Here is a 27110-nt window from a genome sequence, read left to right as displayed (position 1 = left end):
TGCATACATCCACCAAAAGACAAGCACAAAAACATTTATAACAAGTTTATTTATAATAGCCAAAAAACCCCAGAAAAATCCCAAATATCTATCAAGAACAGAATGAATAAATGCCATGTAGTCATGTAATAGAATGGTGCACCGCAATAAAACATACAACTACATGGATAAGTCTCAGAGACATAATGATGAGTGAAAGGATCAAGACACAGAAGAGTGTATACTCTAAGATCCTATATTTACAAAGTTCAAGAGCAAGTAACATTAATCTTTGGTGATGGAAGTCAGAATACAGTTATCTCTGGGGAGTGGAGGGTTTTGACTGAGAACATACACGAACATGCTTCCTGGGGTGCTGGAAATAAAGTAAGTAATGGTTACATTGATGCATATATAGGCAAGAATTAATCAAACTATACACTTGTGGCAATTCTTAATGTATATTTTGCCTCTTTAAAATTTTTTACACGGCTTCAGACTTTATAGGAGAAGAAAGCACAAGCAAGTTTTCTTTTTCAAGTTGTCTTCTTATCTGCCATCACCACTTTCCTCTCTCTTTTACAGATTTTGGAAATTTTAACTTTCTTTCCATTGAAATTAGCAATCCTTTGTTCAACCTCTCCCTCTATTTACCCACTCCCTTATGCTATTTTAACATTTCAGTGTGTTATCACTTGGGACAAGTTCAGTGGGTCTCTGTTTCTAGAAATCACAAAAGTAAATAACTCAGCAGTTGGGTAGCAATAGATTTAGGCTTTCAGTGGTTCTCTTGGTTATTTTATTCTGGACAGAGAGCTCAGGACCCTGTGGGACCACCATTCTCTGACATGTTTTGTAGCTTAGGCAAACAGATACTTGCAGTATGCAGAAGGAAGTTCAAAGCTGTATAATATACAGAGAAGAAAATATAGGTGAAAGTGGTAGATGTGTGAGCCTGAGGGGATGAATGAAGAAAATTTCTAAATTTTCTTTATTCATTCAGAACTTATGGCTACTTGATGCAATTTAGCTAATCTCTGTGTGTACTTCTTAAACATTCATTAAATCTCTACATACTTTTTTTTCTAGTTCTTTACAGAATAATCTCTGATGTTTATTTAAGGAAACTAAATTGAAAGACTCCTCTCCCTTTCTGACTATATATTTATCTTCTGCATACTTCCTCCACCACATGACTTAGCATGGATCTCCCAAGTTCCTTCCCCAGCTCCAGCCCCCAGCTCTTCCCTTGAATTGGATTTTTCTTCAACTATTACTCTCTTTCCTATGCTCCTGCCAAAATCTAGTTTAGTACGCTAGTTAGCGGGACATGTTTCAGTTTTGTACCCTCATTAGGACATCAAAAATATATACTTCACACTTCAATGTAAAGTTAATATTTTCTTCCCTTCTCCTTTCCTCCCTTTTCCCTCCACCTCCCTCCCTTTTTTCCTCCCTCCCTCTCTCTCAATTCACAGGCCCAGCAACAGCACCTGCTTCACAGAAACAAGGCTGGTCCTGTTCTGATTTCTCTAGTCTTCCTTTAAAAACTAAACGGAGATGCACAGTCCCTTTTCCTGACACACACAGAAGTGAAAGGAGACACACAGAGGGAAAACACCACAGGCAAAACAATTCCCTTTTTTGGAAGGACATTTTTGAAACTTAATCACTCCCCAGAAACCTGAAGTTCTCCTCTTTGCCTTTGTCCTTACAGTCCTGGTGTGGGGGCAGAATGTTTCCTGATTTAGCTGTCCTGGCCTCTAAATCTGTTTCACTCTCTAGCCATCTTACTGGGTTCTTGCTCTCTTTTGCCTCTCTCTCCTCTTGGATCTCTGGTGTGTGTGTGTGTGTGTGTGTGTGTGTGTGTGTGTACTATTTCTCACTTGGGGGCTCATTTCTAATTAAGTAATCCAAGAGGCTAAAAAATGCACGAAACAACCAAATGAAACCTCAAATTAGATGGAAAATGGCTCAGATGGGTCCCAATCTCTGGGAGTTCTATTTAAGCAAGCAAACAAAATGGGCTGGGGCAAATGATTATTGTAACTCAGGAAGATTAGAAGAAAATGTAATTAGCTCCCCAGCTACTTCTTGTTCCCCAGCCTTCTTAGAGTGTCCAACGCCCCACCCGTGAATGTACCCAAGGCTTCCTTATACACACCAAAAAGTCCCCACTGCAACGCTGGGAGGGTTAACAGAGCTGGTACCCCAGCCTGCCAGCTCACCAAAGGAGAGAGCGGTGAGGCTCAGAGCCCGCCCCCTGCCAAGCCGCCCAGCCAATGGGCACCTGTGGGGAGTGTGGCGCTGTGTCCCATTGGCTGCCAACCTGCGTGCATAAGAAAGAAAGAGAGAGGCAGGCAGGGCAGCATTGTTATCTTAAGACACTCATCTGGTGTCTGAGTCTGCAGGTGACACTGCTTAGGTACGGAGCGCGGAGTCGGAGCGGGAACGCGCCGGGCTGCAGCTCTGGGATGCAATCCGCCTGCCTCGCAAGCTGCTCGCCGCTGCGCTGGCAGCGCTTACGCTGAGCTCGGAGGATCCCGTTAGGACTTGCCCGGGGATGTGCACCTGCCGTGCGCTCCGAGGTCAGGGGCAGGTCTGCAGGCAGCCGAGGGAGCGGTGAAGCCGGAAGACCTGTCTCTGCCCATGTGCAAGGCAGTGATTTCGGGTGAGAGAGCGGGTGGGTGAGTCTCTTTAGAGTTGGAAAGAAGGCAAAATCTTGGGTTTCTCCTCGGCGGAGGGACAGGGGACTCCCCCAGTTGGGTCTTGCACTTCCCTTACCTCTCCCACCCCGCGTGCGCCCTGGCCCAGTGCCGAAGCCCCACTTCAAAGATGCTCTGGGAGACCGGGATCCTGGCTGCTCAGCGGGAAGGCAGCAGGCAAGTGGTCTAACGTTGGCGGCGGTGGCGGCGGCGGCGGCACCGACAGTAAAGCAGTAAAGCGGAGAGCAAGAGAATTTGAAAAGAGACATCCGCTCCCTCTCACATGCTGAGGGGGAGGCATTCGCGTTTCGCCAAATGAGAAAGAACCACAAGAAATCATGAAGTAAAAACTTTGGAAAGCTGCCACTGGAGATGTTGCACAAAAACCTGGAATCTTTTAGGAGTCTCCTCCCAGTCGTTGAAGGTTTGGGGAGCAGCTGATACAGCAAGGAGGGCTCTTGCAAGGATTCAAGGTAACAGTGCAGGGTTTCGGTGATTTTTCTCCCCTTTTCATTGTCCTTTTTGGTGTGTCCGTTGGTAAAGGGACCATTTTGCTCTCATACAACCCTGTTGCCCTGGTGCCTGGCAGTGGCAGGCAGAAGGAATGATGCCTCTCCTAGTTTCTGTCTTGTGGAGCTGAGCAATGGACTTTGGGGTTGAGCTAGAGATTTCTCTGGTATTGCCTCCTGGTGTTGCATGGCTGTCACAGGGTTTGGGCTCCCTGCCTGACCTATATTGCCTTTGCCTGGTTTAAGTCCTCAAAGTTAGTGCAACTTCTATTAGCTTCACAAAATTCAATAGGGCTGCATAATTGCAGAAGATGACGAGGACTTTTGCCTGCCCAGCTGATGCTGGGAGGTTCATTATGTTTGGGAAGGACCCCAAAGAGCTGAGGTTACAATGCACGATATCTATATTATCGTGCTCATAGAGCCCTATGGCAAGTTTCCCATGCACATGCAGTCAGGAAAATAAAATTCCAAACAGTGAACCCTGTAGGTTGCAAATAGTCTCCCCAGGGTGGTGGCAGAAGCCCCATTGATTGAGTTGAGCCTGGCAGAGCACTGGAGACACTAGGGAAGAACATTGCTGTGCTGAAAGGTGGGATGTGCTGGTATCATCTAGCAGATCTCTGTCTCTGTTTTTGTGATCATCTGGGTACACTATCGAATGCTGCCTGTGGTGTGTGTATGTATGTGTGCTTGTGCTCACAGCTGTATGCAGGAAGCAGGCTGCCCACAGAAGAACCAAGCATGTGCAGCACCCTGCCCAAACCATGGATGCCTGGAGTGTTCCTGCCTAGTAGGAACATGAACTTGTGAGCTGTTGTTCCAGCCCAGAGGACTTTTCTCCTCACCAAGCAGTCCCTCTGCATGGTACATATTTATTCAGGGTATATAGACCTAAGCCAAATGTTAACCAATGTTCAAGCTAATGCACTGTAACGTGATTGAACAGACCCCTCTGTAAAGAACTGTGTGTGTGCTCTTTGCAGCCCTGGGAGCAGGGTGCTATGAGCAGAAACAAATGTTTTGTTAAAAGGATAACAATTATAAAAGGTCAAGCTTATAGTTGGGTAATCTGGGCCTTATTCAGCAGGGACAGTGTTATGTCAGCATAGATCAATCAGAGGGATAAAAGGTATATTGTAAGTCAAGTATTTCTGCCTCTGTCCTTCTCCAGACATGTGCATGTTGAAGTGACTCTCTCTGATCATGCTCGCTAAAATACATGCAATGCCAGTATTAACCAAGCAACTAAAGTATTTTACCGAATCCCCTGGGGGGCAGTCTGATGACATCACGCAACAGCAAAGCGATGCTGGAGTTTGTGTTCTTTCCCTCCTGACTCACACAGCTGTGTGTATGTTATTTGTTTAAGGCATGACCCTCTGGAGTCCCCCTTCACCCAGAATAAGTTGCTTTGCAGCACTGAGGGCATGACCAAGACATGCTGCCACAATGATCCTGTCTTATCAATATCAGAGCTGCTGCCTACTCTAGGAAAAGATGAATGCCTTGCTTCTTTGAAGAGGATATGATTTGAAAACACACACAGCATGTATATTATGAAATATTTGAGAGAAAGGAAGCAAATGTCACAGCATAGTCTCCCCTTCTGGAGGTCAGCTGGCTCCAAAGTGTTTGACAGCTGGGCTGCAGCCATGGAGAAGATAAGAGCATTCTTGACTCTTACTTCCCCTCTTCACCAAAAATGGAGCTGGCTTTGTCTCCAAGAATGGAGTGATGTGTGCTGCAGTGTGGGCACAAGAAAGGAGGTGAGGAGAAAAGGGCTGGGGAAGGAGGAAGGTTCCTGCTCTGTCAGCATGGGGCTGGTCTCAAAGATGGGGAGCATCTTCCCTTTTTGGCCCTCAAAATTATCTTCTAGGTGCTCCTTTCTGGCCTCCTGGCAGGTTGTTTACTGAGCAAGGCCAAAGGGCAAAGAACAACCCTGCGTCATCACCTTCTCCTGATCCCCTTTCCCAAGACACAGGCTAGCCACTGGAGAGCATAGCAGAAAAATGATACACTCCCTTGAGGCACTGCTCTGAAATCCCTCCCCAACTCACAAACGAGGTAATCTAGAGGGACTTGAGACATCTGCGTGGGCACTTTCTGCTGACTGGGATGCTTAGTTGAGGTTTCTTGGTTAGTGTTTTGTTTTCCCCACTGCGCAGTGTATTTTTGGCAATTCAACTCTTTCTCTTAAATAATAAGACCTTGTATACATTTTATAATGGCATCCTCTTCCAAAAGGCTGAGAGCACTTTCCAGAGCTCATCTAATTAATCCTCACGTGGCTTATTGTCTCATTTATCTTTGATTACCCTAAGAAGTAAAGCTAAAATGATTTTAGCCCCCTTCTTGGAAAAGGGAGGGCAGAGAACCTCAGAAAGAGGAACTGCTTTATGCAGGGTCACACAGCACTTAAGGGACACTATGGAATCAGATCTGGGTCTCATTGCTCATGAACCAACCCCAGACTCCATGGGCTTCTTCTAAGGAATGGTTTGATTTTAGTAATTATAATCTGATTTAGTTGTTCTGTACTTTGTAAAGATGGAGATGTTACAATGACACAGGGTTTCTCCTCCAGGACTAACTTAAAAGCAGTGAAGAATAAAAGTCTTATAGGCCTTTGCCCTTGCCTTCAGTGATCTTGCAGTCTAGTTAGGAAACTAGGCTCCCATCTGACAAAAAGGAAATGATGATGTAGGTTCTAAACAGCAATTCAATACCAGAGAATTCACAAGGCTGACCTAGTTCATCTGCGATTGATTCATACAGATAATGAGAACTATCAGTATTCAAAGGAAGGAGAATTTGAGTTGAGCCATGAGGGATGCGGTGGGATTTGTTTGGATAGAAAGAATGAGGGAAAGGGTTCTAGCTGACAGAAATAACTGCAGCACTGTTGGGAAGGTTGGAAACTTCGAGGCTTGCTTGATTCCTTGGGGTTTACCCTGGGCTACCTTTCTTTTCTGCATTCTGGAAATACCATACACCTGGTTAAATTATTTTAAACATATGTTGGTCTACAGGAAGTTGCCCTAGAACCTAGGCAGGGGGCTCTGTAATGCTGGGCATCTCATTAGACATTGAAAATTATCTGGCCTTCCACCCATCCTCAAGTCTAATCTATATATTGTGGGAAAAGTATTGCTCAACCTCAGAGAGCTTATCAACATCATATCAAAAAATCTGAATGAGGATATTGGGGGTAAGCAAGCAAATTTTAAGAGAACACACACACACACACACACACACACACACACACACACAACTTCTCATATTTTAGAATTAGAATCTCCTAAGAGAGAGCCTTGATTTTCCTTCATTTCCTATTTCTCCACCCAAATATTCCTCTTGGGGTTTTCTTAGAGCTGGCAAAATGCCAGAGCCCTTAGGCATTTAGCAGTGAGCAGGAGATTTTCAATCTTAAGATTCTTGAGCATGCCCATGTACATAACCTCCTGTCTCCCCTTCTCTCTCCCTTTTAATAAAACATACGCTGTAGCAGTCACTAAGGAGGAGACCATGGAAAAGCAGGGTGGGGGTGGGATGCGGTGTTGCCTGAAGCTGTACCACAGGGCACTGTGCTTGCTCAGCTGGGCAGGAGAGGGGAGAGGCAGCCTGCTAGCCTGGGCAATGCCAAGGAAGGGTCCACCAGGAGAGAGCTGTGACCAGTCAGCCACACACATTTGCTCCCACAGTGGGCATCTCTCCCAGAGGAAAGGTCAAGGCAAAGCACAGGGCCTGTGAGAGGACTGGTAACACAACCACCCTAGTCACTGGTCTTCACATGGTTTGGGATGTTTTTCATGCTGCAAGTCACCGGTGGCTTGGGTAGCCCCAATGCAACATGGAGGAAGTTCCCATTGAGCATGAAAGTGGAATGGCTTACCAAAAGTCACTCCATAATTGCTCCCAGGTCAAAAGTAAAACCCCCGAGAACCCAGTCTGTTTGTTTGCTTAGCCCTAGGAGTTTATTCGGGGAACAGGTCTCAAAGGACATTACTTTTCCTTGAAAATCCTTCCCTGCACCTTGCTGTCACCCTTGTTTCCTGTGTTAAATGACTGTGCAGCTGGACTGTGAACATGACTCCTTTTCTCTTTACTATTCAGAAGCATCCATTGCTATGTTTGGGGGCTGAGGTAGAGATCCAGGCCCAAGGGCATGTGGTTAAGGGTTGTGAATTAAAGTCTCTTCTATCTAGAAAGGAAGAGACAGACAGCTGATTTATGCTTCAAACTGGGGGCTACGGTGAACCAATCTCGTCTGACCAATTAGGATGCAGGTCAGCCCCTCTTTAAATTGTCACTCTGTCATAGACAGAGAAGTAAAGTTGAGTAGCATCAACACTGCATGGAATCATCAACAGCCAGTCCCATTATTCCTCTTGCTGAGGCTCGCATGAAATGCAAAATTTTCTGGAATTCTGGATTGGGCAAAGGGAGAAGACAATTTGATACCTCACAGGACTAAGCTCTAGGCACTTGCCAATATGATAGCATATTGGCATCATGTGGGTCTTGAGCACTTGAAATGTATGCTGTAAATGTAAAATATGCATTGGGTTTTGAAGACTTGGTTTGAAAAGAAAAGCAATGTAAAATATCTCATCAATATTTTTAATCTTCATTACATGTTAAAAAGATAATATTCTGAATATATTGAGTTAAATCAAATATATTAAGATTAGTTTCACCCATTTCTTTTTTACTTTTTAATGTGGCTACTAGAAAAGTTAAAATTATGTAAGTGGCTGGCATTATTATTATTATTATTATTGGATAGTGTTAACAAAGGCCCTGGAAAGTAGTGACAGGTTAATGGGGAAAAGGTGCGGAAGCATGAAATAGGAGGAGCTGGCGACATAAAAAGAGAAAGAACACGGAGGGAGGGGTCAAGAGCAGCCCAGAGTGAGCCTTAAGGCATGTATTTCTAAAATTTCAAGTCAAGAAGGGTACAAATAGCATACACCAACCTATATTTATTTGAAGAGGGACCTTGTTAACTGTAATTAAGCCCACCCAAAGCCTTTGGGAAGCATTGCAGCTCTCAGTTCACATAAAAAGAGTGAGCCGGTGGGTGGCTTGGTAATTTTATCCTAATATTTTTGAGGTTTTGAATGACAGTAGAAATAACCAAGTAACTAATCTTTAGGGTCTTACTCCAAAGTGTGAGGACACAATAGTTGGATCAGCTGGGTATGTTTGTCTTTCAAATTCCCTCCTTTCTTTTTATCTCTACCACGTTATGATCATTCCTTGTGAGAGCTTTCTGTTTTCATATCAATATGTTGATAGTGTGGTGGGGAGAAAGAAAGGCATGGCCATGTATTAAAGATTATTTTGTGAAATAATTAGCTGGGTGTGGTGGTGCAAGTCTGCAATTCCAGCTGCTTGGGAGACTGAGGCAGGAGAATCGCTTGAACTCAGGAGGTGGAGGTTGCAGTGAGCCAAGATTGCGCCACTGCACTCCAGCCTGGGCAACAGAGCGAGACTCTTTCAAAAAAAACAAAACAACAGCAACAAAATTTGTGGACCTACCAAGAAGAAGAATGGGGAAAATATTCAATAATTGAATTTTTTAAAATTACAGATTTGAATATTATAACTCATTCATTGTCATTATTGTCATTCACTGCAATAAGTTTGGCCACAACTGGAACTCATATTTGCTTATCATTCTATAGTTCACAAAAGGTTTTCACAAGCTTTCTCTCACTTGATTCTCACAACCTTGTGCGATGGTTATTAACTCCATTCAAGGTTTTTCATAACCTGCCCCAAATTACCTTTATTATTCTATTTTCTAATCCTTCTCTTTCTATTTACTTCATTCAATCTTGCTTAATCAAACTACTCTACTTACTGTTTGTACATGTTAACCACGTAAAAGGGGGATTATTACCTCTTGTATTTTCAGTTTTATCATCTATAGAAGTAAAAAATAGTAATGCTAGATCTCTCAAAGGGTTATTCTAAATGTTAAATAAGATAAAATAGGTAAGGTGCCAAACATAGTTTCAGGCACATTGCAGATGCTCAACAAATGTTAACATTCTTTCTCACTAAAGGTCTTCACTTTGACATCACCAAGATTAAAATCCAAAACTAACCTCAGTATGCACCAATTCACATCCCAAGCTATTCCTTTCCCCAAATTCCTGCTTTGGTTAAAGGTACCAAAATCCACCCGACTTCCAGAGGGATAATGAAGAAATGTAAATTGTCCTGGGCTCTGCTTTCTCTCACACTGCCCCTACATGCAATGAATCCTCCAGGCTTGACAGGGTCTACCTCCTAATGATCTCTCAAAGCCATCCTCTCCTCCTCACCCCTCCTGCCACTGTCTGATGCCAGGCTCTCACCCTTCTCTCCAGCATCTTCCCAGGACTTGATCTCCGCACCTCTTCCCTTGAAGGCTAGCCAGTCCATTCTCTTCCCTGCAGCCAGGATGATCTTTCAAAATGGTAAATTTGACCATGCTTTTCCTCTTACTGTAATTCTCCAGTGACTCCCCACTATTGTCAGAATAACAAGTTGCTTAGCATAACAAACAGGAGCTCCTTCATGAGCTGGTCCAGTAACCTCTCTGTGCATCTTTCCTACATCCCGCTTCTCACAGCAGCCACTTCAAACACCAGGCAGCTCCCTCAGCACTCTGGAGCGTTAGAGGTCTTGAGTTGTTTTCATGCAGAATCTTCCCCTGTCCTATTCTCTGCTTCTTGAAGGGTTACTGAGCTTCAAGACTCTGTAAATAGTATCCCTCTATGAAGTCTTCTCTGAAACTCTGGGACAGAATTAATTGCCTCCCCCTCTAGACTCCTACACATCTTGTTCAAATTCTGTTTTTGCTCTGTACTCACCACACCATTCTGACTTGTTGATATGGCCATCTTCTGCACCAAGCAGCAGGGCTGGGATCGAGGCTCGAAGACATACTTCTCTGAAAATATTTATTGAGTATATTATTAAGATTGTGTAGTGCTGGGTCATATTCCTAGGCATTGAGGATTCAGCAAACAGCAACACAGATAAAAGGTCTGCCCTCAAGTTGCTTCCATTTTAGACAGAAGGTATGATTATAATCATGATAATCATGGTTATTATGGACATTGCCGATAATAGCTAACACCTTAATAGTACTTAAGTGTCAGGCAGACACTGTACTGAAGTTTTACACAAATAAACTCATTTGATCCTATAAGGTAAGTAGGTTTGTTATTTTATAGACGATGAGTTGAAAGCCCAGAGAGGTTAAGTAACTTGCCCAAGGCCACACAGCTAGTAACTAGGGGAGCTGGCATTCTAATCAAGTTTAGACCCCGAGTCCACATTCTTTATTACTATGGTATCCAGAAAAATAACAATATAAAAAAATAAATAATTTCAAGTGCTGATAATGAAGAAGATAAAATAGAGGATTGTCAGACAGAGTGATTGAGGCATTGGTCAGGGAAAGTCTCTTAGAGAAAGTAACATTCAAATTGAGGTGTAATTTGTCAATTGAGAGAAGTAGAAATTCTAGAGTTGGATCTGGGAATCTAAAGAGGAGAAAAATTGTTTCTTCTATGTAACCAAGACACTAGCTGCTGTGATGTTCACCTCTCACTGCTGGAGGTACCACACTCAAGCCTGGGTGGCCTTGGGGTACAGCAAATAGCCCAAATGTTCCCAAACCTATCCCCTATCAATCTACTTGTCCCTCCTGTTCTTTTGGGTTAAGACATATCTCAGAAGGTGTCCAGTATGCTGCATCCTACAAGGGTAGGAAGCATGGCACACACACACTCTCTCTCTCACACACACACACCTGTTTTGCTGAACCACTTTATTTCACTTCTCTCCTGTGAACAACGTGTCACTCAGAACCTTAGCACAGTGACAGACAGAGGCATAGCAAAAGGGCTGGGGACAACCCAGAGGCATGAGTAAAAGGGGAAAAGAAAATTATTTTTTAACAAGATGAGAAGTGAATTGGACTGGAGGGAGAAATGGGAATTTGATCAAGGAGGGGTATGCAGAGGGGGTTGATTCTGAGATGCTGGCAGTGTTCTGTTTCTTGACCCAAGGGCAGGTTTGCTCTACAATTTTATATATATACACACACATCTATACCCACATACGTACGTATGTATTCTCACACATGCACACCCTGTATATACACATGCATGCGTCTATAGCTTCTGAATGAATATCTCTTATAATAAAAGGTTAAAGAAATGATTTGGCGAGCAGACGAAATGGGTGGGACAAGTTCATACATATTTAATATACTCCCAATGCCTATTTTATGATAAAAAATTGTACTAGGTTCATTTTTACTTATATTATCTCATTTAATTTTTATTACAACCTTATGAAGTAAGTGTCATTCCTGTTTTGCATATGGAAACTGAGGAAGGCAAAGCATAGAAGAGCAGCCAACATTCAGACTCTGGGCTCTTGCCCCTGCCCCATGCCCTCTGCCTTCCACCCTGGGTGGCTCTGAGGGTCAATGGGGTGGGTGACTTTTGGGTGAGACAAACCTGGGCATCAATCTGGTCATGGTCACTTACCCACTGTGTGACCTCAGCTATGTGTGACTTGTATCAGCCTCAGTATCCCCACCTAGTAAAATGGATATTACACCTTATGTTGCACAAAAATTGTAAAGATTAAAGACAATGATTGACAAATAGCAGAGTTGAGCATCCTTAAGCTTGGAGGAAAAGGTTTCCCTGAGTCATACAAGGACATATTCACAGTGGTTTTCATCTCTCAAAAAAGCAGTGGAAGACTTTCATCAGTAAACCCTTACCTAAAACCCCAATATATAAAGCAGATAAAAGGGGAGCTCTCTCGTTGGAGCAGGCCTAGGGGGTCTGGAGCTCTGCTACCTGTTTCTTCTCTTTCCTCACCCACAAGTGTTCCCTAGGGAAACTCCTTGGAACCCAAAGGTATTCAAAACACATTGAAAACCACTGCAGAAGTCCTTTAAAAAGCAAAACTTGTGATTCATTTAAAATCACAGGTGATATATTAAAATTGATTTTAAAATATAAGACTTTCACTAACCCAGACACATCTGCGAAGTTCTGTGAGACTGGGACCAATCACTGTTTTTCTCCCTTGTTCTCAGTAATTGAAAATGCAAGGAGTTCAGTGTCTATGAATGAGCGCCTGCTGTGTGCCAGGCACTATACTAGATGCTGAGAGTATGCACTGTAAGATCTCTTTCAAGTCTAACAACTCTCTATGAAGTAGATACTATTATTCTCGTTTTGAAGATGAAAAAATAAAATAGGTACAGAGAGGTTAAATCAATTACCCAAGATCTCACATCTAGTGAGTAGTGGAGTTGGGATTCAAACAAGTGTTCCAGGATGAATTAGAAAGCCACAATTTTGCCATCAACTCCTGCAGCCTCTTCAACAGTGGACTGGGAGGAACAAGTGCCTCGCTCAAAGTTTCGTACTTTTTTCCAATACTCCTCAGTTGTGATTTTGTTTCTTCTGTTTTCATTAGGGCACCCAGGTCTCCCAGAACGAAGGCAGCGGTCCTCCCTCGCGGGGAGCCCCAGCTCAGGGAGGGCAGAACATCAGGCCCAGTGGCAGCGGGGAGCTGGTGACTGGGGCCTGCCTGTCCCTCACTCCGCTTCATGCCCCATCCCCACCACGAGGCTGCCAGGCTGAGAGCGCGGAGACTCCTGCTGGGCTGTAGTCTGGCAGGCCGGGGTACTGGGTTTACTGGAAGAGTGTGAGGTGGGGATGCAGAGGGAGGTCCTTGAAATCCCCTTGAGACATAGAAATAACTAAGCACTCAGTGAGGACTGTGGGGGCAGCTAATGTCTGCCTCCCCCTCACTCCGTGTTCAGCCATTTATCATCAATAAGTCGTTAGGCAGGAGAAGGAGCAGGTGGCTGACGGGTGTGCCGGCGGCTGGCGGGGTCTTGGGAGGCGCCATGCACGCGCGCCCCTTCTTTCTGAAATCTCGGACCTTTGGGATTTGAGCCGCGAGGGACGGCGGAGCAAGGGCAGCCTCCTCTGGAAGCCTCGGGGCACTAGAGACCCCTAGAGGCGAAAAGCTGTGTTACAAGCCCTCAGCCGCAGAGGCGCAGGCGAGATTCTTGCCCCGGAGGTTGCCGAGGAGTGGCCGGTACCTTTCCTAAAACCCTTATCTGTAAGTACACTCCGGCAAGCTCGAAAGGGACAGCAGGGGAGCCATGTGTGCGTGCGAGTGTGCGGAGAAGGAGTGGGGAGGGACAGTTACATTTGCAGAAGCAATCCTGTCTGGAACTAAGCTGATTAGTCCTGGTCCCGTCCCTCCCTCCCTGCCCCACCCCTCCCATCCTCCCTTAGCTCCCTCACTCAGCCTTACTCAGCCCCTGCAGCAATCCAGAGACTGCCCTCCTTGGCAACTCCCCACCACCTCCATCAAGATAATATCCTTCCCTCAGGGCCCTTCACACCTCTCAGTAACCTGATCAACTAATTTGCGTTAAGGTATTAATGACTAATAATGATTTAATGTGCTGCCCTCCCAATTAACACTAGAGCATTTCAAAAGAGAAATTCACAGATTTTAACCCAAGTGAGACATGGTGCTTTTCCTTGTTGAGAGGAATTGTAGGCCCTTCAAAACGAACCATACAGACAGCTGCCGATTCTTTACATACGCTGCATCACTCCTGAGCTTAGCAATGTTTGGAGGCTTTATGCAGAGGCTCAAGCAGAATTTCCCAAAGAGGGCTGCTCTGATCTACAACCCTTAAAGAACGCTTTAATTACAGTACAGGCTTAATGAAGAAAAGAAACCTGGTGCCCCAATATCATGTATTTAGAAGTTTCGATGTTTTTTTTTTTGCTCATGTATGTGACGACATAGTCATTGAGAGAAGAGGCTCAGGCATGGTGAACTTGGGTTCAAGTCTTTGGCAGGCTCTGCTATGTACCATGTATTTGATCTTGCCAAGTTACTTTACTACATTAGCCTCAGGGTGCACATCTGTGAAATGGATGTGGTACAACTCACAGGGTTAGAGTATGAAATGAAATAATGCAGAATTAGCACTCATCAAGTCTGATATGTAGAGTGCTCCATAAATGACAGTTCTTTTTCTTAAACTTAGGGGTTTTTTTTTGTTTTTGTTTTTGTTTTTTGTTTTTTTGCCCTGTCTCAAACTCTCAGTGCAGGGCAACATGGAAATGCTGTATTTATTTATTATTTAAAAGCAGGGTGAAGCAATCCAGCCTCCTAGGCGTGGTTGGTTTGGTAATGAACTAGATTTCTTTCCAGGTAATGGCAGTGTATGAGCTTTTTTTTTTTTTCTTTCTTTCTTTTTCTGCTTGGTTTCTTTAAATGTATCTCACAAATGCAGTGAGCAAAATGGATTTGGCAGTGACTTAAAAAGACTTAATGTATTTTGGAAAGAAAAAAAAAAGCCACAACAAAAACTGGTTTGTTTTTGTGATATATGGTTCATGTGATATGACAAAAATCCATTTTTACGCTTAGGAAAATTGGCTAATTTTAAAACAGTTGACACATGCCATATGCATATAGAGTAATGATGGATTTTGCTCAGGCAAACAACAGAAGAACACAGGGCCAGTAATATCTTTGTTAGGGCTTTAGTTGCTTAAATTCTTATTTGATGGGCAGATCTGCCCCACCCAGGAGAGGAGAGTGACAGGAAAAATGGACTCATCATGGCCTCAGGTAATGGAGTCAGATATTTGATCACAAAGATACTAAGCTTAGGCCACAGACACTGTGTTTTCATTAAATCAGTGAGAAGAGACTTGGGAATGTACCAATGTAGCAAGCTTATATTCAAGAAAGTAAACAGTTTATGAAGATATTTTCTGGATAAAAGGTGTGGATGGTGCAAAGGATACTGAATTGGTGAACCATCATGTTAAACTTCCCCTGGTCATTCTTCCTGTTGGAGACATGAATGATTTTTGAACTTCAAATACTGTTTATAATGTGCTTTGGGTTCCTCTGGTTTACAGTTCTGCATAAATCACACTGAAAAGGGAATCCCACATGTTTTCCATTACTGCTAGATAGGGAAAAGAGACTGCATATGAAAGTAAGATGCTACAAAGATGGGACATTCAATGAGAAATAATTATGAAAACATTTTTAAAGAAAGAGACAAGCGCTCTATTATCTTGATTTCCTTCCACTTTCAGTTCCCCATACACATCGACCAGATACCCAGCTCCTTATAGGCCAATGGTATGCAATCTACCTGACTCAAAAAAGCATTTGGCTTTTACTTTATTTTACTTTATTTCTTTCAAGGCACGATTTAATTAGTGACTGCAGAGAAAAAAGGCTGAACAGCTTAGAGGAGGTTTATGGTTAGGTTTGTAGGACTCAGCAATTTGACATTCTAATCCTGTTATTTCTCACCTTAAACTGAACAGAGTTGGCAGGGTTTTTCCCCATAATTCATCCAGTTATTAGGTCTCCCCTCCCCTTAGTTTTCACCCTCATCCTTTGTTTCATCTGATTTTTTGTGTATGCGGTCCTCTACTACATGGTTCTCCCCAACCCCACCCCAACTCTCAGGATAGCAACAAACAAACAAATAAAACTGATATCTTGGTGGCTCATTCATGACTGAGCCATCTAGAAGATAAATTCTTTCTCTCCTTACTTTAATTCCTAGAATGTGCCATCTATCTCTCATGTGAACTTGACTTCTAAGATGACTGCAGCCAAGGTCCTACAATGATGCGAAGAGGCCAAGTAGTATGTCTACTTCCCTTTTTAATTATAAACTATAAACATTTTGAAGGTAGAGCCTGAGTCTTTTTTTTTTAATCATTTTTTTCCCCAGATCCCTGGCTCAATACTGAGCACAGGGAAGACTTTTATGTTTATGCGGTTAAAAATAAAATAACAAAAACCCCAATGCCTCATCATCCACCCCACCACACCCATTTCCATTAAGATATGGGTTACTAGAAAGTTAACAAGAATCTTTCCTATTAAGGATATTTAGTGTTCAGGATTTCAAATGTATACATTGCAAAATTAGGGATGTGTTTCCTTTAAGGCAGTGGTTCTCAAAATGCAATGTGCACCTGGGGAGCTTATTAAAATGCAGAATCCCCAGCCCCTCCTCCAGAGAATCTGATTCTGTAGGTGTTGCATGAGATTCAGAAAACTGAATTTTAACAAGCAGATGATATACAGACCACACTTTGAGAAATACCATTTTAAGGCAATCCAAATGAAATATTACCCATACTCAGTTTGGTAGAATATTAATGTCACCTAAGTGGTTAATTGTTGTCATGTTGGAAAAAAAAAAAGGTTCTGCGATTAGAAAAGTTGGAGAATGTGCCCTCCTTGACACCTATTCCCTCATAGGCACTCGGAGGTTCATAATGCACTTATCACATTAGAGGGGTCTGGAAAGGTCTACAATAAAGAAACATGTTTTATCTTTGTTTAGCCAAGTATTTCCAATATATCTTGACCTTGAAACTTTTTTTCGTCTTATTACCAAACACCTATTAAATATTAATGAATTTTCTATGGAAAGTACTGCCATAAGGGAGAAGGAACCACCTACAGGAGGAGGGTGATATTGCAGCCCAGCCATATTATCCCTAAAACTTAAAGTATAATAAAAAAAAAAAAAAAAAAAAGAAAAAGAACACAAGCGAGTGACAGCGCACAAGCTATTAAGTGGCCACAAAAATGGAGAAAATATTAAAAATATGCGAATCTAAAGAAAAAAAAATTTCCAAAGGAGAGAATGAACAAAGTGCATGTGGAGTTGGGGGAAAATTGCTAACCATGTGGGATATCTTACAGCCTGGAGAAGTATTTATAAACAAATATAATCATTCTTTATTGAGCATTTAATATTTATCAGGCACTAGTCTATGTTTTTAATATGTATTAACTCATTTAATTCTCAGAACAATCCTATGAGTCAGACACTTGTATTATTCCCATTTTACTGAAGAAGAAACTGAGACACTGAAAGGCTCATAATTCCCTAGAGATCACAAAGGTAGGAAGTGATAGAGTGGAATTTGAACCCAAGCAGTGTGCCTTGAGAGCCTACCCTGTTCACAGCTCTATCAGACAGCTTCTCCTCTAGTAGCAGTGTTCTGGAAATTACTGCCAGTGAGGAATGAGCTCCCATCAGACAAAACCTGTTCAGGAGCTATGCTGTCTCAATGCCGCAGGATACTCCTTTATACATGAAGGCCTGTGATCATTGCCCTTTATTCATCAGATAATTTATTATAATGACTGCCTGAACCTCTGAAAGATTTTGCTGTACTTAAACACAAAATATGCTTAGCAAAACAACCTGACAAGGATGATTCATGGATAGCAATTAGGTGCAGAATCCTGTGCCTACCAAATCCCAAATTGGGTTGAAGATCTGGCCATCCTGCTGACAACTTGATATGGAATACAGTAGGCTGGCCCTTGTCAGTCCACCCCACTCTCAACCCTCTCACTGCTCCTGGGCATGGGAGATATCCCTGAAGGGGCAAGCTCTATGGATGACACAATTCCAATTCCAATTTTGGCCTCTGGCAAGTTGCTTCACTTCTATGGCCCTGAGTTTCCTAAGCATAATACAAAAAAAAAAAGAGGATAGACTAATTATAACTATTAGGTTAGTACAAAAGTAATTGCAACTTTTTGCTGTTGAAAGTAACGGCAAAAACTGCAATTACTTTTGCACCAACCTAAAACGTTGTAAGCCATATACATATACATATGGTTTATTCCAATGTTTGCCACAGGAGCAGTGTTTGGCCTCTTGTGCTGTTAGGTCCTGAGGGTGAGATCGCTCCTTGTCTGTGCCTTCCAAGGTACTTATATAGAGGTAATGGAGGTCAAAGTTAGGACCCTGGGAAGTGAGAGGGAATTGAGGAAGAAAACTCCTGGCTTCCAGATCCTGGATCTCTTCCAAAGTGCATGTGGGATGTGGGTCACTGGGCCTTATAATACAACCCGGATTCCTGGTTACTTTAATTTTCTCCTTTGTAAAAATATGAATAATGCTAGTTGTAGGCGTATCCCACTGGGAACTTTGCATCTTCTTCATTAACAAATGCTTAAGAAGTACCACATCACACTAAGGGGGCATTTCTCAAAGAGCCAACACATTCCAGGCATCATTTTAGACACTCCACAAATGTGAACTAAACAATATGCCCCTTTTAATGGCTATTTAGGCAAGTTTGTTCTTGGCCTGAGGTTATACAAGTGGGAGAGGCAAAGTCCAAACCTAAATCAGATCTGTCTGACCCAAACTGCCAATTTTTCCTCTCAACCAGTTAGAAAAGGTATGAGGAGGGGAAGTGACAGGAGGGACAACTGAGGTCTGCCTCTCCAGTGATGGATTTTTAGAAAGATAGGCTTTTCAAAGCCTATCAAGCTCTTTGGAAAATCAGCCTTCCCAGTGCCTTTTCCCCTTCTACCCCAAATTTTGTGGCTTCTCTAACTCAACTGTTTCCTGCCCTAGTGTGTTGTGCCCCCGCAACCCTCACCCTGCCACACCTAACAGAAAATGCTTATGGCACATCCAGGCTGGCTGGCCTATCATCAGCCACCAGTTCCAGAAGCACAGATTGAACTATCTGGTCTTGGTCCTTGGTCTTCATCCTTGGCTACTTTATGAACTTGTTGCTCTAGATCCAGACCTTTTGGCAATGATGAAGAAGAGCACAAGTTTTTTTCTTCCCAAACTAAGCATATTCACTTGCCAAAATGGGTCCTTCTTATGCCATTTTCCTTTGAATCAGACCTCACACATCCTGTGCACAGGGTCAGGCATGGAGTGAGGACAGAGCCTTGCAGCTTCTGGGGCTTCATATGAAGCCTGGAGGATCAGCTTGCAAGGAGGAGGAGAAGGTGGAGTTTAGCCAAAGCAGTCCTCATGAAGGCCTCTCAACCACTCACGTATGTCGACTTCCACTCTTGTTCTGCTCTTAAACAGTGAATGTTCTATTCCACTTATTTAATTATATAGCAAGTAGTTAGGACTATGAGCTCTCAAAACCGGGTAGGCCATGGATTTATCATTTGTTGTTTGAAGCTAAGTGATAGGTATAGAGGAGTTAACCATATGATTTTTTTCTATTTTTTGTATATGTTTGGAAATGTTCTGTAATTTAAAAGATTAAAAAATAATCCATGGATTCTGGAGTGAGAGAGTCTTGATCTAAAATTCCAGCACACCTGTTCTCTTGCCGTGTTACCTAGGGCCAAAGATTTAAATTTTCTGAGCCTCTATTTTCTTATCAATAGAGATAATATCTATCTCAAAGTATTATTGTGAAAATTAAATGAAATAGTGAAGCAATCTATGCACAGTGACTGGCTCATAATTGCTTGATAAATAACAACTATCATTCTTGCTGTTATTGTTGTTATCTTTCTAGTTAGCATCATTTTATGACTTCCTTACAGCAGGTAGTGTAACTTACTCAGCTTCATTATTTATTCCATCTAGTTCAATTTCAAGCTCATATAACAAGAATAACAATTATTTATTGAGCTCTTTTGAGGTGCCAGGCATTTTCTAGGAGCCAGGGAAGTTGCAGTAATAAAGCAGACAAAAAAATAGAACCCCTGCCCTTGTGAAGCCTATGTTTTGGTTGCGGAAGGCAAGCAATAAACAACAACAACAACAAAACATAATTAATGAGTTGTATTTGTTGTTAGAAGGTAATAAGTTCAATGGAAAAAAATGTAGCAAAGAAAATTGGAGCCCTGCAGAAGGGTTGAAGGATTAAATAGGATGATCAGGGTAGACCTCAAGGAAGAAGTGACATTTAAGCAAAGACTAGAAGAAGAAGGTGGGAGGATGAGCCATGTGGATAACTGGAGAATTTCCATGGAGTGGAAAATGAATACTTTTTTTCTAGTAACTGCCCCGTCACACTCTTTGATATCTATTTAACTCTTATATTACTTCAGCTTCTGAGGTACACATGTTTTTTCCCACAGTAGGCTTCTTGAGAACAGAGAACATGTATTACACTTGACATTCCTGTTCATTCACAGAGCTCCCTACTCAGTATTATGCATAGGTTAAGAACTCAGTAATTGTTTATAGAAAATAAACCCACACCTATCTTTCCTGAGAGTTTTTTTTTTTAAAGAAGCAGAAACTGCAGTGTATGTTTACAGTAAAACTCACCCTATTCACCCATACCTTTGTAAAACACTCATATTTTCTAAGTTTCATTAGCTTGATACTTTCAAGTTAACTCAGGACAAGGTACACACTAATAGAGAAATCCGTAGCTCAAGAGGATTCTTGGAGAGGTAAAGAAGGCCAGGCTACAGGAAGATGAGGGAGAGACACACTTAATGTATTTAATGCAGTCATAACTATGATAAAACATTTTAAAGATCTTAATGCAATTAAGACTTATGATTATACATTGTGTGATCTTAATTGAAAGCAATAGTTCAAGTTAGACTTGATTCTGAAAACCCCAAAGACCAAAAACTGTAAGTAAGGAAGCTGAAAAACAAAGGTACTTTGGGTTTTCTTATGATACAGTCTATAAGATTTTCTGCCATTGAGTCACTTGATAGGTGAGACTTGTTTGTCAACAAGGTCCATTTGGTAACTGAGACCTTCAGTGACCAAACCTCCCAGAATAGGGTTCAGGACAGTCCTGCCTCTGGCCAAGCCTCTGTCCACAGTGAATGTTGTAGAGAGGTGACAGAGTGATTCATTTGGTCGCTGCCACTCCCTTCCAGAAAAGGACCATAGCCAACGATGGTAAATTATCTCTGGGGTGCTCATTTAACTTTAGACTTGTTACAGATCCAAACAATCAGAGTACTAATCTGTTCTTCTTAACACAGACTTACCCTGTCTGGAGCTAAGACATCTTTTGATCTTTTACCTCCAGCAACGGTGTCAATATAAATACTTCTCAACTTAGGAACTAGGTAACATTGATCATTACTTTAAACAGAGGCCTCCACATTGAGATGCTTTGTCCTCATACAGCCTGATGGAGTAGCACATTGTGCAGCTGCCACTCTCCAGAGAGACTGTCACTAAAGCAGGTTGTCTATCTCCTGTCTCCTAAGGCAACCTTATGAATAAACCATCTTAACATTAAGTCATGTGCATAAATAATTTAAAATTGGCTTGCAAGCAAAAAGGAAAGGGGTGTATGTGGGACACTGATCACACAATCAGTTTGCTCTCAGCCAAGACTGAGCAGGGTCCATGGAGCTTGGTAACAGGTGGTGAATCTGTAAGTTTCAACTGAACAGAAATTCCCTTACATCTCATTGTCCTCCTTTCTGGAACTCAGTTAACAATGGACAGGGCCTGATAAAATTCAAGCTTCCTCAGAATACCCTCATCTTTTCTTTTCTGCTAGGCTGACTCCAGACTAGAATGATGGGCAAGTTGCCTTCAGAAGTAAATAAGAGTCCCTAACTCCTTGTATGGGGGAACCCTCCATAAGTCTCTCCAGTCTTTCAGCTGAAAGGCTGCGAAAACTCTATGGAGAGGAACCCGCTCCTCTTGTTTCTGAACCTGTCTCTCTCCTCACTCACTTTTCCTCACTAGGCTGGAGTTATGTGACATTTAAAACATGTCCTTTCAAGACTATTTACCCATCTGTCCCCTAGAGCAGTCCCTATCCCTCAATCTTTCTCTCTTCCACATGTATTTCAAGTTTAGCTCTTTCTGCTTATGTCACACTTCTCTGCAATCTCTTTCTCTTGTTCTTTGTCAGCCAGCAAAAATCTCCCTCTTCCCTTCTCCAAAACAGCCCACGTACCATCTGTTGAGGTTGGCAGTCTCCCGTTCTCTCCTCTCCTTGTTCCCCTGGTGGGAGTAAGTAAAGGGGGAGTTAGATCCCTCTTTGGAGCAGCTATAAGCAAACTGGACCCTGCTGATAGTTCTTCACTAATGGACCTTAGTTTCACAGGACAGGAAGTGAGCATTGGGTCCCAGTCTGTCTGCTTGGATTCAGGCAAAGTGATACACAGTTGGGTATGGTTAAGACAACATACTCCAGGGTCAGATTGCCTGGTTTCAGTTCTGGGCTTCATTAGTTGTGTGATCATGGGTGAGTCATATTAACAGATCTAAGCCTCTTCATTTAGAAAATGCAGATGATCTTTGTGTATCTTCCTCATAGTGTTATGGCGAGGACTAATAAGACAATTTAGGGCTTAGCACAGTTGCCTGGTCTGTAAATGTGAGTCCTTATTATTACATCATCCTTAACCAATAGCATAAAGCCCAATATTTCCCTCGATAGTCAAGAGAAATACCCCAACACATTCATATTGCAAAGAGCCCTGGCTGTGTCATCAACTTTCCAGAGAGCGTTGTCCCTCCAGGAAGTATAATGTCTTTATTAGCTTCTCAACTGCAGAGCACTAGTTTACAAATCCAGGATCTCAATGCTAAAAAGCCCTCTCGAAACTTGTGTTCTAACTGAATAAGTGGTGATTTGCACATAGAACATTTCTGAGGCTAAATTTCAAAGGACAGCTAAGTCTTGGTTTGGGAGTGCTTTCTAATGGCAAGCTCTGTAATCCAGTGCTCTTCCTCTGGGAAATCCATTGCTTAAGACATCTCAAGCTAAACTGAATAAAACTCTGGAGAATATGAGGATGAGGATGAGAACAAACTGTAGTAGCCCTTGGGGAGAGAGGACTTAATGGCCCGGCAGTCCCTCCCTCCCTCCCTCTTCTTTCTTCCTTCCTTCCTTCCTTTCTTTCTCTTTCTTTCTGTCTTTCTCTCTTTCTCTCTTTTTTTGTTTTGAGATGGAGTCTCGCTCTGTCACCCAGGCTGGAGTGCAATGGCACGATCTCAGCTCACTGCAACCTCTGCTTCCTGGGATCAAGCGATTCTCCTGCCTCAGCCTCCTGAGTAGCTAGGATTACAGGTGTGTGCTACCACACCTGGCTAATTTTTTGTATCTTTAGTAGAGATGGAATTTCATCATGTTGGCCAGGCTGGTCTCAAACTCCTGACCTTGTGATCCACCTGCCTCAGCCTCACAATGTACTGGGATTACAGGCGTAAGCCACTGCGCCCAGCCCTGACAGTCCCTTTCTAAATCTAGTTCATTTGATTCATGTGTCTTTCACCTTGAATATGTGCAGAAGGGACCCAGACTGAAAACACCAATAATGTGCAGTTCTCCAACAACAGATTTTTAAGCTAGAAATTTACAGTGAATCACCTTTACAAACAGAAGATCTATTTTCTTTGTTATATAAAACATGTATTTCTTCTTGTGTTTTCTTTAGTACATATCTTGATTTAACCTCAAATTAAAAATAAAAGAATACAATGAAAGACCGTATTTCTTTCAAATAGGTTTAAAGGTGGCATCAATCAGTTGGAATAATGAAAATAATGGGAAACATCTTTAAGTGTGGGATTCATGTTCACAGTGGAGCGATTATTCCAATAATTGCTCTGCTACGAGCAGACATAGTAGGGGTCTCCTGTAAACCTAATTTCCTCTCATTACTTCTTATCTTCGGTGGGAATCTTCATCAATCTCCTAAAGTTAAGAGTGTTCTGATTTGAATCTCCTTTAAATGGAGAGGGTTGACTTTTTGTGGTAGAGACAAGAGACCCGGGTTTTTTAGTTGATGGCCCACTGCATATCTCATCATGTCTCTCAGTGTACCAGGTCATGCCCACTTCTGCTGTAGGTGAATGGGTCTGGTAATTATCAAAGGATTACTCTAAGAAGGAAATAATTTACAGAAATATAGGTGTGAGATTAGGGAAACCCACTGTGAAAGCTGTTTGGTTTCCAAATCAGTCTAACTTATTTTTTTTCCCCTTACTACTGCCTGGATCTGTGCATACATGTTGGTTTGTGGGAGGAAATGAGCCCATCCTAGCTCTAGTCTTATTAAGAACATCACTCATCTCCCTGGTATAGCTGAGTTTCAACTTTTATTACTACCAATGACCAATGGCTAGACCTTAAGCTCAATTTTGGATTATTTATAGTGTGAGCGAGAAAATGAAGAAATGTAATTCTCAGAACATTTAAAATTTATTTTACCCAACCCTTTCTACAAATATCTAATTAGAGTCATGAACAAAGGCAAAATAGATCAGGTTTTATCCTGCTCTGCCAATATGCAGAAATGAATACGCAGTCAGGTAGTTGAAAACATAAAGTAGAGAAGCCAATATCTCAAATAACTAAAACACAGACTAGATTTAGGAGCTATCTAAGATTGAATAACACAAGAGTAATTAAGATTTGACTGAAGTAGGAGCCAGCCTGCAAAGACCGTATGGTGAATCCGTTACATTGAACATAACCTCACAATAGCAAACCACTACCCATGAGGGTTAGAGGAACTTCAAAGGAGGAAACCCACCTGGGTTGTGAAGCATAAACTGCTTATGGATCCAGTTTTGTGTCTACAGGCAGTGTGGTAAAAACTGGGGCAGATTCTCTCCTCTCCCTTTCTATCTGTTTTAATGATGAGGATCTCATTACAAACTATTTATTTCACCTACCCTACAGTCAGAAGCCACGAGCATGTGATGGGTGAAGGCAAGAATCAAAATCTCCCAAGAGCACTGTCATGTTTCCAAACAGTTTTGATCAGCAATAATAAATGCCTGCATTTGAGCAATTGCAAGCTATTTCTCAGGCTGTGAGGGGGATTAGAGAGACAATTAGACAAAAATCATCTGTGTTATCTTATTGAAAGCAAATGTCTGCCTTGTGTTAATGGCATTTATAGGATCTAAAGAGGTAATACTAGTGGAATTATAGGGGATGTGGCCAGGAATGCCCAACAGGCACCTGTGGTAATTCAATTAGAAGAACCTTCAGGAACCATATAATTGAACGAAATTTTAGTTTCCCCCTTGTTGAGTGATTTAACAAAATTTGTACCTGTCTCTCTTAGCATGGAGAAGGAAATAAAGGAAAGCCCTTTCTTGAATTTGAGCCATGCCACTAAAGCATTCCTCAGGTAGAATTTAACAGAGAAAACCTTGCCTTGTCCAGCACGTGCCCTTACTGCAGGCTGAGGTCTTTACAGCAGACACTGTTGGGGCATTTATAGAATCGTATGGTTCTGTGCTTATTTTTCCCATCACACGGTGAAACTGTGTTTAAAAAGGCTATTGGTGTTAGGAGGAGACCCAGCTATGATCTGTTTCAATCTTCTCATTTTATTCAGGAGGGAACAAAAGTTCAGGGGAATAACTCATTTAGGAGGCGGACTTGCTTAAGGTCTCCAAAATAGTTATTGAGAAAATTGGCAAGTAGAATTGGAATCCAGTTCCCATTCTTTCTAATCCATGGCCCTGAACTTTTACATAGTATTGTTGCAATGGAAATATTGGTATTAGCCCTAAACAGACACTGACATACAAAGACGCTAATGTATCTATGAGATGTTTGGCTATATTTATTATTGTTTGTATCGTGTAGAAAGGAAACAGTGAAATCCTTCTCTCATAATTATTCAATAGGAGAGACTGTGGGAGGCTTTTTGTTTTCTGTTTTTCTCACTAACATTTTTAAAGCAACTTGTAGGAAAGCAAATTTTCTATTCTTCCCAACACCTTAAAAATCTTTTTACATGACATGATCTTAGTCCTGGTTCCTTCTATGAACAGGATATTTCACTTTGCCATTGTTTGTTATCCACTATCCAAGGAGGATAGATAACGGAGTTCTTTCTGCCAAGCAAATGTTTCTGAGAACCTGGGTCCAGACAAGGACACTGTGCTGTATCTTGGACTGTGCCTGAAAAGGACATCCATGTTTTAAATCGACAGAATCACAAAGATTAGAAATGTTCATTTGCCTGGTATCAGGAATGGGAATGAGATGCATTCTTAATTTGCAGGCAAAACCTTGTGTCTAACCATTTAGTGTATCAAATCTCCTTCTATCCCCTTTTGATTTTAATAAGCCTTCATTTTTTCCCTTTCCTGAACAGCTTCCCATGACTAAGAAGATTTAACTCTCTTTCCGTACATTTATGGGTGTCTTGTACACATTTGCATATGGATAGAAAATGTAGGACTCTTAAGTGGTGAGGCTGTGTGTGTGTGTGTGCACACATGGGTGTGAAGCATACTCATCAGAACCTGCATGGTCCAGTAGTCTCTGGTCCCCTTAAGAGGCTCTGTACTCTCTCCAGTGATATTCTACTAGTTGGAACATTTTTGGATTTTCTTGTTAAGACATCACCTTCTGGGCCTCATAACAAAATAACTTCTACCCATTCATTAATTTTATCATTGTTTCACCAAATACCTCTCGATCATCTATTGTATGGCAAGGAAGATGGCAGAACCTGTGGGTATAAAATTTAAAAAATGACATGCTCACCACTCTTAGAAAGCTCACAGCCCAGAGTTTTTTCTAAACAAAGCCCACTTTTCTTCACTGTCCTCTTTCTTATTCATTGTATTTAGTTCTAAATGACCTTTTATCTAAATATAAATTATTCTCTCAAAGGACAAATATTTGCCACCATTAATTATATTTACAAGAATGTGCTTCAGGTTTTGAAGACACTTCCAAAAATATTATTGGGCCATTGCCACATCCCTGTAATAAAACAGTGTACCTAAGGGACTTTTGTGATAAGCAAAATTCTCCTTTTCGATGTTTCAGTTCTAGCATATTTTGCAAAGATTGTTACTATTTTATAGCCTAATCTTATGCTCACATACTCAGGAGCAGCCAGAGGCAGACACGCTAAGGACAAAGCACGAGTCCAGCACCCTGCCTTTCCTTTCAGCATTTTTCTCCCTCTTCTGTGACCGCTCTCAACCTCAAAGCACCGAGTCCTCCTATGCCGTTTCTTACTTCAACTGAGTTTGAATCTTCAACTGCCACTCACTGATTTTGTGGCTTTAGGCAAGTTATTTAACTCCTCTGGCTCA

At 42.0% G+C, this 27110-nt stretch overlaps 1 protein-coding gene across 1 annotated transcript in view; it reads left to right on the top strand.

Annotated features, from left to right (window-relative positions):
- The first annotated feature begins 2284 nt into the window (after nucleotides 1-2284).
- The window catches only part of BRINP2 (BMP/retinoic acid inducible neural specific 2), a 114097-nt gene continuing 89271 nt past the window's right edge, over nucleotides 2285-27110 (top strand). Inside the window, exon 1 of the mRNA XM_002809768.6 lies at nucleotides 2285-3157. The gene's annotated coding sequence lies outside the window, so the exon portion shown is untranslated. The remainder of the gene's footprint in view (nucleotides 3158-27110) is intronic.

This window comes from Pongo abelii, chromosome 1 (assembly GCF_028885655.2).
Source record: "Pongo abelii isolate AG06213 chromosome 1, NHGRI_mPonAbe1-v2.0_pri, whole genome shotgun sequence".
In the NCBI taxonomy this organism is placed as follows: domain Eukaryota; kingdom Metazoa; phylum Chordata; class Mammalia; order Primates; family Hominidae; genus Pongo; species Pongo abelii.
This window is presented reverse-complemented; position numbering and strand designations above follow the sequence as displayed.